At 48.3% G+C, this 12,668-nt stretch overlaps 2 long non-coding RNA genes across 4 annotated transcripts in view; one reads left to right on the plus strand and one right to left on the minus strand.

Annotated features, from left to right (window-relative positions):
• The window catches only part of Gm33555, a 36,720-nt gene extending 30,588 nt beyond the window's left edge, over positions 1-6,132 (minus strand). For 2 of the 3 annotated variants that reach the window (XR_003946879.1, XR_003946878.1), the window contains exons 1-3: positions 2,804-6,132; positions 2,384-2,540; positions 1,551-1,708 (exon numbers count right to left, since the gene is read on the minus strand). This is a non-coding gene — a long non-coding RNA (predicted gene, 33555). The remainder of the gene's footprint in view (positions 1-1,550; positions 1,709-2,383; positions 2,541-2,803) is intronic. The other variant, XR_003946880.1, reaches the window with a different exon arrangement.
• Gm33607 lies at positions 5,704-12,093 on the plus strand. The gene is made up of 3 exons (XR_378529.4): positions 5,704-5,866; positions 7,037-7,176; positions 11,888-12,093. It is a non-coding gene; the product is annotated as a predicted gene, 33607 (long non-coding RNA).
• The last annotated feature ends 575 nt before the right edge of the window (positions 12,094-12,668 follow it).

A 12,668-nucleotide genomic window follows, 5' to 3' on the forward strand; every position in this document is an offset into this window, starting at 1 on the left:
TTCAGAGGGCTGTGGTGTAGCTGATTCTGTACCAAGCTTGCTCATCAGCCCTGCATGACTGGAACAACACGGGCAAACGCCCACCCTCTGGGAGTGTGCGCTCTACCTCCACTTGGCAAATATTCAACAGTAGGTCATTCCACAATGATTAGATGAGACAAGGCCCCACAGTGGGCAGCTTGGAGCATTTATGATGTGAAATAGCAGTGACACATCTGAACCAAAAAGGTGTCCCAGGCTACCTGCCCAGCTAGCCAAAATGCTGCTCTTTTGAGACCAACTAGTCCCTTGGACTAGTGTTTAAAATGCAAGATCTCATAGCCTTGATGTAAGACCAAGTGTTAGATAATTGGTCAACCCAAGAAAGAAGAAAGGTGCTGATATAGAACACGGGCCCTGAAAACAGAATAGAAAAATGCCCATTCTAGGCCAGTTGGGCTCAAGGAGACTGAATGTCTGGGTCCTGAGGAAAGCCAGGGTACTTGACCTAGTGAGGATGTGGAGAAGATAGTATCAGAAACCTGCTCCCAGAGGATGTCATGGTGACAGAAGATGAGACATTAGGTCACTGGTTCCAATGGCTGCCTGAATTCAAGTGAGATCAGATAAACCAGCCAATATCTTCTGGAACCAAGAGTCAGTCATTTTCACGGGCTCCTGGGGTGTATAGGGAAGGTAGTTAAGGGCATATCTAAACAAAAGGAATCCTGGACTGGGATGACAACCTACTCAAAGAAGAGGCAGCAGGAGGGCTAGAGCCTTTGACTGGGTAGCTGCTGTACAGGCTGGGAGGGTTCAAGGAAGGGGAGAAGGGGAAGAGTAGGAGAGCACAAAAGAAGCTGAGGCTGAACACAGAGGAGCAACCATACTGTTCACAGACCAGGCAGCCTATGCCAGTCCAGAGCTATCCAGGCACTGTCCTCAGCCTCCCGAGCCTGCCCATAATCCATCAATACCCCTTTTGTGGCTCAGGTACAATCTCAATCCTTCCTCTGTAGGCCCTGTTGTGTCCAGAGGCCTGGCAGCATCTGGTGCCCCAGGGTGGAGTGAAAAACTGAGAGGCAGCTTCTCCTACTGGCACCAGAAGCCACAAACAACCAGCTGATCAGTATCCTTTTGTTTGGGGGAACAATGGGCCCCAAAGAGCCCAACCCACAGAGAGAGGAAGTTGTAGGGCAATAACCACCCTCACCCACCCCCACTTCCTAGTTGGCATGGAAATGACCATGTTCCTACCTGAAAGGTACAAATGGCCTCTTAACCCACACTTGCAAGAATTTGCCTTAGCTATAGATGCCTGGCATCCCAGGATGCCAATACACCAGTATGCTCCTGATCTCCATGGAGTCCTGCTTGATGTGAATATCACCTCCAAGCTGGCCTCTGTCACCATTCTCCATGATCCCAGGGCTGCCATGAGCTCTCTTTACCACCTTGCTTATTTCTACCAGCTGCTCATCTGAGCCCTCCAACATTGCACATCTGGATCAGTCTACTGGAGATTCCGCAACAAACCACCACAGCATGTGGCTTAAGCAGCAGACACTTACTGTCTCTATTTTGAGACTGGACATCCAAGATCAAGATGTCCAGCAGGCTTGGTTTCTCCTTGACTCTCCAATGGCCATCCACAGGTTGTGTCTTCCTATGGCTTGGCATGGACGCCCAGCCACTCATGGTGTCTCTCCTTTTTGTCATGACACCAATCCTATTGGATGAAGACAGAACTCTGAGGTCTTATCTAAAGTCAATGACTTTTCCAAAGTCCCAATTTGCAAAGACGAACCTACTAGTGATTAGGGGCTCAAGCCTACAGACTTGCAGGGATACAATTCAGTCCTAAAGAATCCTAAAATAGTGTTGGCAGTAGCTCCTGTCCTTCCCCGGTCTATGAGCATATACTCCTGATCTCCATAGAGTCCTGCTTGGTGTGGCTATCACCTTCAAGCTGGCCTCTGTACAACTAAGCATAGATTTGCATCTTCTACAGGGTTTCCTCATACCATATAGTCCTCATGGCCACCACTTCAGCCTTAGTTCGCATTTCTATTTTGTGTGTGTGTGTGTGCATATGTACACATGTGTGGAGGTCAAAAGCAGTTTCAGATGTCATTCCTCAGGAAGCTTTTCATTATTTGTTTGAGACAGAGTCTCTCATTGGCCTAGAACCTTGCCAAGTAGGCTGGACTAACTGGCAATGAGCTCCAAGCATCTCCCTGCCCCACCTCCTATTGCATTATCAGGAGGCTTGCAGGTGTGCACCACTGTGCCTGGTTTCTACACAGATTCTAGGGATGGGACTCAGAGGATGGAACTTGCAAGGCATGAGCTCACTCACTGCAACATCTTCCGCAGCCTGTATGCTATGACTCTCTGATCTTACCATAACATGCGGATAACATAGGCTTATTTGTTTGCTGGCACATAGTTGGCTGAAATGCAGATTTCCTGGAGTCAGAGGTTCTTCATCTGTTTCTTTTGGCACAGAAATGCCTATCCCTAGGACAGGGTCTGATACTCAGTAGGTGCTCAGTGAACATCTGTGGAAGAAACGAAGGAATCACTCCCACTTGCCTCATGGTGTTTTGGTCCCTCCCTTGATTTTAAAACTCCCTAAAATTGAGCCCTGCCTACACTGTTCCCCAGATCTAGAACATACACCAAACCTTGCTTCATCAGGACACAGTGTCTTCTCTATCATTCAACTCCAAGGGATTCCCCTGCAGGTGCCTGTTCTATATCCTTAGGTGGGCTGAGCACTAGGGTGCAGGCCACCAAACTCATCACATTGCATTAAAATTACCTTGTATCTGTGACTGCAGTGGTCAAACTAGGCTGTGAACTCTTCAACGGCATGAATGTCCCATCTTCTACATCCAGCACCGGGTCTGGCTTTCAACTCATGTAAGTCAAAACTAAACATAGATCTCACAACCAGTGCACTCTGAACCTTCATCTTCTTATTCATGTATCAAATAAATAACAACAGAACATTTACAACAGTTTCTTGAGGAATCTGGAAGGAAGCAAATTATACGTTGAATTTTACTAACCCACAACAGTTCTACACTCCCACCATGAATACAGACTCTGTCTTAGTTTCATTTGTATTACTGTAACAAAACACCCTTGCAAAAGCAAGTTGAGGGGGTGGGTATTTGGCTCACATTTCCAGGTTCCAGTCCATGAAGAAAATTCAATGATCCAGCTGATAGGGGTGGGAACAGGGTTGAGGGAGGGGCTGCTTCCATGCATGGAGAAACCTGGAGGACAGGACTGAGACCCAAATGATAAGGAGTGAACTAAACAAATTGTTGGGAAGGAAATGGCGGAGCAAAGTCCAGGAGCTAAGCCTGACTGTGCAGCTGCTGCACCTAGAGGAGCCATGGGAGATAGAAACAAGGGTACTGACCTGTGGATTTCAGAGCTGGGTCAGGAGCTGGGTCCCATTCTTAGGACAGAGAAAAGCTACTAGAGTATCTTAGGGAAGTTGCTCAGTCTAGGATAGAGTCTGAAGGTCATAGTGGCTTCCATGGGAGTGTAGACGCTGGGGCAGCCGAGGAGGCCACCACAGAGAAGAAACAATGGAGTCTGCAGCCAGGATGGATGCACCACTGGGGAAGGTGGTTGGGTTGGGGGTGTTTGAAAGTGTGGCAGACAGAACCCGCTAGCCTGAAGAGGCTGAGGAGGAGGTTAGTCTACTGGTAGCCTGAACAACATGATGGGTAGCTGATGACTGTGACGTGGAGCAAGTCAGGAAGGAACTCTGCTCCTGAGGGCACAGGATCCAAAGTCAACCTTCTGTTGTCTGGTACTAAGTCCCTATGTCCTGCCCAACACAGACCTCTACCCCCTAAGGCAAAATGGGGCCAGTCAGGTGAGTATGTAGTCAGAACTTCATCTGAGTAACCAGTGACTCACTCTCCCTTCTGTCTACCTCATCCTTCAACTCCAGTGTTACCCTCCTCCTCTATGCTGACCTCCTGTATTTCATACCCTACTGTCTGCAAGCCACATGTCAGTACTTGGTCTTCTTTCTGGTGGTACTGGTCCTTTGCGGGCAGGAGCAGGTGCTCTTCAGTGGGCATGGGTATTGGTCACATTTTGCTGTTGCTGTGAAAAAATGCCTGAGACAAGTAATCTTAAGAAAGGAGGTTTACTTCAGCTCAGAGTTCCAGGGCTCAGTTCACTATGGTAGAAGGAGCAAGAGACAGCTGATCACCTTGTGCCCATCATCAGAAAGTAGAGAGATGAATGTGGGTGTTCACTGCTTTTTGCCTTATTCAACAAAGGACCCCCGCCCATGGAATGATACTGCCCTCGTTTAGGGCGAGCCTCTCCGCCTCCGTTAATGCAACCTGCATAATCTGCATAATAGAGACCTGTCTCCTAGTTGACTTCAGACCTTGTCAAGTTGATGACCAAGACAAATCATCATGTGTTCTGCATCCTCACCCCAGGTGAACATGAACCCCATCTGGGACTAGCCTGCGTCCATCCTAGATGCTGCTCACACTCAGTCTCTCTGTGTTATCCTTGAGCCTGCCAACAGCAGTATCTGTTTTGAAATCGTTTACTTGACAGCTCCCAACTTCGATGGTTAATTTTAAAATGGCAGCTATTAAATGAAATGTGACATTTAAAGGAATCTGTGAAGGGGTCTGACATGGATGAGACCTTGCCGCCACCCAACCCTAGCACTCCTTCAGAATTACTAAGACCTGAAATTCTCCTAAGGTAGGACATTCCAGATCCAAACACAAAACCAGAGTACAGATTGTACAGAGCACAGAGTACAGGTTATCTCTTCTTCACTAACCTTTAAGCCACAGACAGAACCAAATGGGAGTTGTCCTGTGAAAACACATCACCTCCTCCACCTTCTCCTGATGAGTCCCTAGGTTGCCAGACCCTGGTTCTGGCTTCTCTTCTCACTCACAGCACCCAACTTCCAATGGTTCTCCGTGCACAGCAGTCTTGAATCACAAATGCATCTCGCTTTTCATAAACTGCCTGGTGCTTTTCATTCTTCGCATGGGTGTTTTCAATTGCCTGCCAGAGCTGCCTGTGTGCACAGACCCCCAACATGGCAGCAGAGCTGCTTCCCTGGAGTCAGGATAAGAATGCGACCAATACAATGGCCTGGGGACCTGGACTTGCCTTGAGTGATCGCGATGGCAGAGAAGGGACTCATCATTGTAGACATTACTTTTCTGTTGTTGTGATGAAACAGGAAGGAAGAGTTTGATTTGCCTTACAATTCCAAAGAGGTAAGAAGAATTCATCAGAGAAAAGTCGCATAGCTACAAATGACAGGCATGGCAGCAGCAGGCAGCTGAGAGCTTACATACATCTGCCAACATCTTCCTAAAACTCCGCAAACAGCACCACTAACTGGGAGCCAAGTGTTCAAATACCCAGGCTAATGTTGGTTATTCCTCATTCAAACTGCCTGCATCGGTACTCATTTGAAGCCCTGACTATAGGGACAGGAATGCAAGTGGAATAGCTGTGGATACTTGAGGCTCATCCCCCTCTTTAGATGGGGAAAACTCATTGCTCCCTGCCTTCAGGAGCCACAGGGGGAGAGACACTGCCAGCCTCCCTGATGAGTCATAATCCCTGATAAGGGCATAAAGCACATTGCAGGTGATGTCAGGGATGTGACAAATGCAAAGACCTAGCACCTTGGTTCTAGTGACAGTGCTCCTGGAATAGTACTGCCAGGGACTGGATCCTAGCTAAGCCCCCCCCCCGGGGGGGGGCAATGATTGACTTGTGCAAGTCCCTTACCCATCTGAGCCTGAGGCCTGTCATTTGTCAAGCAGGGACAATGCTTTGAGGATTGGTCCTGACTGAGTCTGAGGTTTGGAGAACCATGCCCAGCACATAGCATTTGCTCTATAAATGAGGTCTCTTAACATTGAGGAGCAAGACACACACAGGAACCAGTACCATCCTCCTTAGCCACACAGAGCAGAGGAGGCGACTAGCTCTCCATGAATGGCTCACAATGCTATAGACACAACAGGCCTAGGAGGGGATTCCCAAATAGCTGTCTTGGCTCTGTTTTTATTTTTATGTTCTATCACTCACCTCTCATATCAACAACCCGCTGCAGCTAGGAACTGACCTGCCCCACCCCCACCCCCCCTCACCTGCAATGTGCCTACCCAACAAACAGTCCGGTGTGGAGGGAGTCTTGAATGCAGAGCTGAGGGTGGGGGACAGTGATGGATGTCAAGAGGACCAAGGAAGATTTCACGAGCCAGATAGATTTTTGCAGTCTATTGATTTTGGAAGACTATTTGCACAAGTCATTGAAGGGACATTCCAGGAGGTCAGCCCACAGCACGGCGCCTGGAAAACTGAATCAGAACACTTGTTAATTCCTTCTGTGGCTGTGGGAGCACAGGGCTGTGCCAGGCCCTCCTCATCGACTGCAGGGCTCGTTCCACACCTTGGTTCCCCTGGGGAACCTAAGCAGGGCAGCGATTCCCTGCTTCTGTTTCAAAAATAGTGAAAGCATGGACAGACCAAGGAGACTTGGGTTAGGAGTAACACCTGATCCCACCCTGCATCTCCCTTCTGCTTAAATGTATGCTTTTAATATTTATATGATTACTTGCATCGTGAGCCTAATATAATCTTTTATGATTTTATTTTATTTTATTTTATTTTATTTTATTTTATTTTTCTGAGGCAGGGTTTCTCTGTGTAGCCCTGACTGTCCTGGAGCTCACTTAGTAGACCAGGCTGGCCTCAAACTCAGAAATCTGCCTGCCTCTGCCTCCCAAGTGCTGGGATTAAAGGCGTGTGCCACCACTGCCCAGCTATTATTTTACTTTTTAAGACAGGATAACACTCTTATAGTCCAGACTGCCAGACTAGCCTGAAACTCACTATATAGTATAGGCTAGCCTTAAACTCCTGGTGACTCTCCAGCCTCAACTCTTAGGTGCTAGGATTTTAAACATATACTATCAAGACTTGCTGAGTTTGATAAAATGTCATGGATACTCTTGCCCTCTGACAGATGTCAATCACCATACCAGGCCCAGTATCTTCTGTTTGGACCACTGATCTGCTGGGGAGACCCTGCTGGAGTTACCTCATGTCTTGACTGGAATTCCTACATTCTTCTACATGGATGAGGCAGACTGGAACAGAAGGCAGGTAGAGTCTTTGATCCAGCCTAGGTTTCCCCTGTAAACAGTAATGTTGGCTTGGAAGAAGCAGCTTTGCATTTTGCAGTGAGTCACAAAAGCAGATTTGGGGTTGAACCTCACTTGACCTACTCACTAATCAATTCTAAGCAGCCAGACCTCTCCAACTTGGTGCCCCGACATGGGAATGTCACCCACTCTGCAGAACTGCTGCAAGCCCGAATGTTGACGTAAAGAGGAGGGAACACCACCTCTGAGACCATGATACAAGCTTTGCTTCTCCCTCTGAAGAGAAAATTGGCAAATGATCCCCCTGCCCCCAATGTGCAATCATCATATGGCCCATGAGTTCTGGATGGCTTTGATACTTGCAAAAAGACTCAAAAAACCCAATAGTATTTCTTGAGACATGGAAATTAGGTAAAATCGAAGGGTCAGTGCCCCACAACAGAGGCTGTAGGTGAGCTCGTTCATGCTGTCTTAGTGGCCCTGGTGCTGAGCAGAGCAGTCAACATGGACTGCAAAGCCTGTGGTGCCTACAGTGTTTATTCTCTGGCTCTTGGCCAGTCCTCAGCTTAGATGTCTGTTTATACTAATTAAGAGAACTCTTTGGACTTCTTGGACATAGGGGTTTTCTATCCTATGTGGCACATGGAAGAAATGAGAACTGCAATAAATTCAATTGGCCAGGCTGTTCCCAAGTCCTTATCCTCTTCACAAACCCGTAACAGAGTGGGCACACTCGGACTTTACCTTAAATACTGTTCTTGGTGTCTGCTGAAGAGGGCCACTTCCTAAGAGCCTTGTTCTGAGAGAGATAACTTTTCTCGGAAGAGCATCCTGCAATCACTTCTGGTATTTTGGGTCAAATCACTCCCCGAGGAAGTGCTGATATCACATGGAAGCGTTCATGTCCGCATCAGCTGTGTGACTGACAGCTGGGGACAAACATGCCTATGTTGCAGAAATGTACATGTCCGAATCTATGAGATGCACAGTTTAGTTCAGGCATGGGGGAGTTCTCAATGGCCACCCTAGAGGTCCCCTCCTCCACCACACCCCATTCTCTTGTGTTCAGAAGGAAATGTTGATGAGATTGCTTGGTGCAAAGCCACAGAATCTCACTGACTTCAGGGAGTGTGAGGGAGCTAGCAGGATTATTACCACACAAGCAGAAATTCGAATCTCTGTAGGAATCAGGGGGCAGTTCTTGGGTCTAAGTTCTGAGGCCCAAGGCTGGAGTCACTTGCTGATGTCATTGAAGCCTGCCTGATTCAGGTCAGAGAGAAACAAAGAGATTTTGAGAAGGGTCATGAGAGGCTGTAGACAGAAAGGAGGGAGGAGTGGACGTATTGTATATGGGTGAGGTTCAGCCTCCCACTGAGGGTGCTGACTGAGGAGGCCTGAGAGAGCTTGCAAAGCCACCTTGGATGCCCCCTGGCTGCCATCAAGCCAGCCAGCTCAGTGTTTTACACATGCTTAGTGGAGACAAGTGTCAACCACAAAGCAGGCTGGTTGCCTCCTGAGGGTAGAAAATCATACAGACAAGATGGCTTGGCTGTAAAAGTGATCAGCTGTTAGACTATGGAGATGTATCGGTCACCGGAGTACAAGCATGATGACCTGAGTTTGGTCCCCAAGAACCCACAAAAATAAAACAAAACAAAAGCTAGGAGTGGTGCTGTGTGCTTGGTATCTCAGTGTTGGGAGACAGAGACAAGGTCCCTGGGGCTGGCTGGCCAGGCAGCATAGCCTACTTGTTGAGTTCTAGACCAGTGAGAGACCCTGTCTCAAAGAACAAGGTAGATAGTACCTAAGGAACTATAACCAGGGTTGGCCTCTGGCCTGACACACATGCACATACATGTGCCCACAGGCACTTGTATAGCCCACACAAAAGTGATAAATTATCCTTAAACCTGACTGTGTACATCCATGCAGTGGCTACGAGGGAGTCAAAGAAACCCTAGACTTTGAGCAGTTCTTACCCAAATAAGATGGCAAGTTCCTCCTCTAACGGTGGCACCGGGTGAGAAGATCCTCTGTGCTGAGGGCACGTCGCTCCTCCCTCCCTTTCCACATAGCAGTTCCCTTGACTCTCCTGGCTCCTTTACTATATTAGTCTGGGCTTTCTGGAAAAAATAGTCACAAAGTTAAAGAGGTTGGCAAGACCAGAGTGCTGGGTGGTCTGGCGGCCGGAGACCCAGAGAAGTCTGTTTTTGAAGTTCAAGGCTAAGAGATGTCTACTGGAAGAATAACCTCTGTTTGGAGGAGGTCACGCTCATGTTCCATTCTGGCCCTCAACTGACTGCACAGGACCCACCCACGATATGGAGGGCACCCTGTTTTTCTCAAAGAATATTGATTTAAAAAAAATGCTAGTCTCATCCAAAAAACCACCCTCACAGAAATATCCTGTGTAATGTTTGGCCCCATCTCAGGGCGCCATCCCCAGCCAAGTTGACACACGAAGTTAGCCAACACAGTCAGCATTTTGTGAAGACTTATCGAGGGGGCAGTTCTTATGGTAATTACTAGCCCAGTACATGTTAGTTGGAAATAATGGTTGAGAGTTAACCTGCACAAAGATGGCAGCCCTGAGGGTCAGACATCTGCCACCAGGTTTCAGAGAAGGGAATGGCTCCAGAAGGACAAAGACCTCTGAGAAGTCTTCATTTAGCAGAGAGGCTGGACCTGGGATCTTTAAAAAAAAACAAAAACAAAAAACAACTTTGCTCTCATGGGAACAATGCCTGAATGCTGCACGGTGCCCAAACACACATGGCAGGACACAGGGATACGAGGCCAGAGACAGCTGCTTATGGAAGGCCTTAGTGTACCATGCAAAGAGTTCTCCATTTTTATAACAGAGTCCTGTCCAAAGCTCTTAGACACCCTGTTTGGTGATCCTGGCCCCTACTAGTCTCACATTAGGGGGTGGCCAGTTTACAGAACAGCCCCTTGGAGGAATTCTCATTTGTTCTGCAAAAGGTTCTCATGTCAAAACCAAGTTTATGAGAGTTGAAGAGAAATATGAATGTCTACTCCTGCAGAGGACTGGCCCCAGGAAGGTGAGGCCCCCTCAGGCCGGGAGATGCGGGAGGCCAAGCATCCAACCAGCCTGCTTGGTGGTTGGGAGCAGCCCAGAATTTTCCAAGGAGAGAGCCAAGGGTGGAAGTGCCCTTCAGACACTTCTTCCGACCCTCTGGGCAGGCAGAGCACATGGTACCAGACCCAACACTGACAAAGAGACCTAGTGGAGCATTAGACTCAACCCCCCGGCCCTGGGAACCTAGACACAAGTCAGCAATACCAGGGGAAAGTACTATCCAGAAGGGACCACTGGGGGGCCTGGGGGAGGGTATGGGAAGCTGCTTCCAATGAGCCCACTGGGAAGCAGCTTTGCCTGTGGGGACAGGGCTCCAGCACTTGCCTGTGTGCCACTTTGAGAGCATTGTCAAGTGTCAAGCACACAGGCACTGCTCCTTGGCCAGTTGTTCCACGAAAAACTTGTCATCAAGGAATCCTGAAGCAAGAGCCCTGGTGGAGTCTGTTGGAAATGCACCATCATGATAGGTAATTTGAAATACTAACCTTCTATTGTCCTGACAGTGACAGACAGGGGAGTTCAGGTCTTCCTGTGTAGAAGAAAGGCAGCTGACTTCAGGAGCGGGAGCCAATTCACTCACACACACAGCATCTTGATTCCAGGAAAACAAACTCTTAAGACCCCTTCTAAAACTAGCGTCTCTTCCTGGTTCCTTGGCTCTGGTGGTTCCAATCAGTGGATTATCAAGCATCTGTGTGTATGTTTGTCTGCATTTTCCTGAGCCTTGGGGATACACCCATGAACAGAATCCATAAACATCCCTGCCTACGCAAACCTTGCATTTGAGCTGGAGCTGGAGCTGGGGCTGGGGAGATAGGAACTACACATCCTGTGACATAGGTACATTATAGATGCCAAGGGGCAGCGGCTACAGGGGACCAGCGTGGAGCCAGCGGGAGCAGAGGGAGGCCAGCAGTTCCCTGCCTGTGGATCTTGACCATTTTGGAGATCGATCATCAGATAGCTTGCACATCAGATATTTACATTACAACAATTTTACAGTAGCAAAGTCACAGTTGTGATGTAGCAACAAAAACTGGGAACAGGCGAGAAGGCACAGTGTGCATTGAAAAGGTGGGTAGTCTGAAATCCTCCAAAATCCACCTGCCTTGGGGGCTAGCTTCGCCAGCAAGAGAACATGAGACTTCCCTGTAGATGAAGCTATTTCCTCCCAGTTTACCTACCTGCCTGTGTGCATCCTGCCAATCTGGTCCGCATCTGGCCTCCCCTTTGCTGGAATCAGCCCTACATTGCGTTCTATTGTGGTCGGATGACTCTCCCAGCTCCTCCCTGCCCCCACCAGCTTCCTCTCGCTGGAGTTGCTCCTAAGAAACTTCTTGTTGGCCTAATACCATCTGCTTCCTGATGCTGGAGACTTCATGAGAAGGAGGAAGGATAATTTGGTGGTTGAAGCCCCACACGGAGCAGAGGTTTATTCAAGTAAGTGCCAAGCAACAGTCCCTCTGCTTGGGTTGGAAGCTGCTGGATGGACACTCTGCTCTCCGTACTCACTGACAGATCTTTCCTGTCACCTCTGAAGTGTCTGATCAACTTAATCCCTTGGTGCCAATCCTGCCGCTGTCTCTCATTATGTGTCTTGTTGATCCAACAGATCAAGGCCCTGGAGCTACCTCCTTTGCCATCCCTGAGACCTCCTGAGGAGCTTGGCAGACCTCAGCTTCTCTGCTTCTCCTTCTCCTGACTGCAAGTCACCCTAACTTGGAGACATACATGCCCTATAGGTTACATGGGCATAAGTGTGACAGAGATGTCATGGCCTCCGAGGACATCACTGGGAAGATCCTTTGACCAGCAGTTCTCAACCTGTGGATTGCTTATCAGATATGTTGCATATCGGACATTTATATTACAATTCATATGAAGTAGCAACAAAAGAGTTATATGGTTTGGAGGGGTCACCCCAAATGAGGAACTACATTAAAGGGTTGCAGCACGAGGAAGGTTGAGAACCACTGCTATAGACTGATATATTTTTGGATCTCCATCCTTGGTTACAGACCACCAGCTAAGGACCTAGTTGGTCATTCCATCTCTACCTTTGCACCCTCCGATCTATGCAGACCCAATGACTGGCATCCTCTAAGCGTGTCACCCAAGTTCCCCTTCCTTTTGATTCCAACTAGTTTCCTAGAAACACTTCCCTAGAGTCCAGGGCTCTAGAAGACATGCTGAAGCTGCCTCCAGCCCCCTCTTCTATCTCTGTAATATTATCTCCTGCCTGTGAGGGGCTACAAGGGTTAAGGAGGTTGGTCACTAAGGCCACTCTAGAATGATGACTAATTGTACCGAGTACTTGAATCTGGCTTATGATAACAGAGTAGCAAAGTTCAAATATTAAGCTTGTAAACTCTGCCTCCACTGCTGAGCCCTCA

The sequence above is a fragment of the Mus musculus genome, chromosome 7, assembly GCF_000001635.26.
Source record: "Mus musculus strain C57BL/6J chromosome 7, GRCm38.p6 C57BL/6J".
In the NCBI taxonomy this organism is placed as follows: Eukaryota; Metazoa; Chordata; class Mammalia; order Rodentia; family Muridae; genus Mus; species Mus musculus.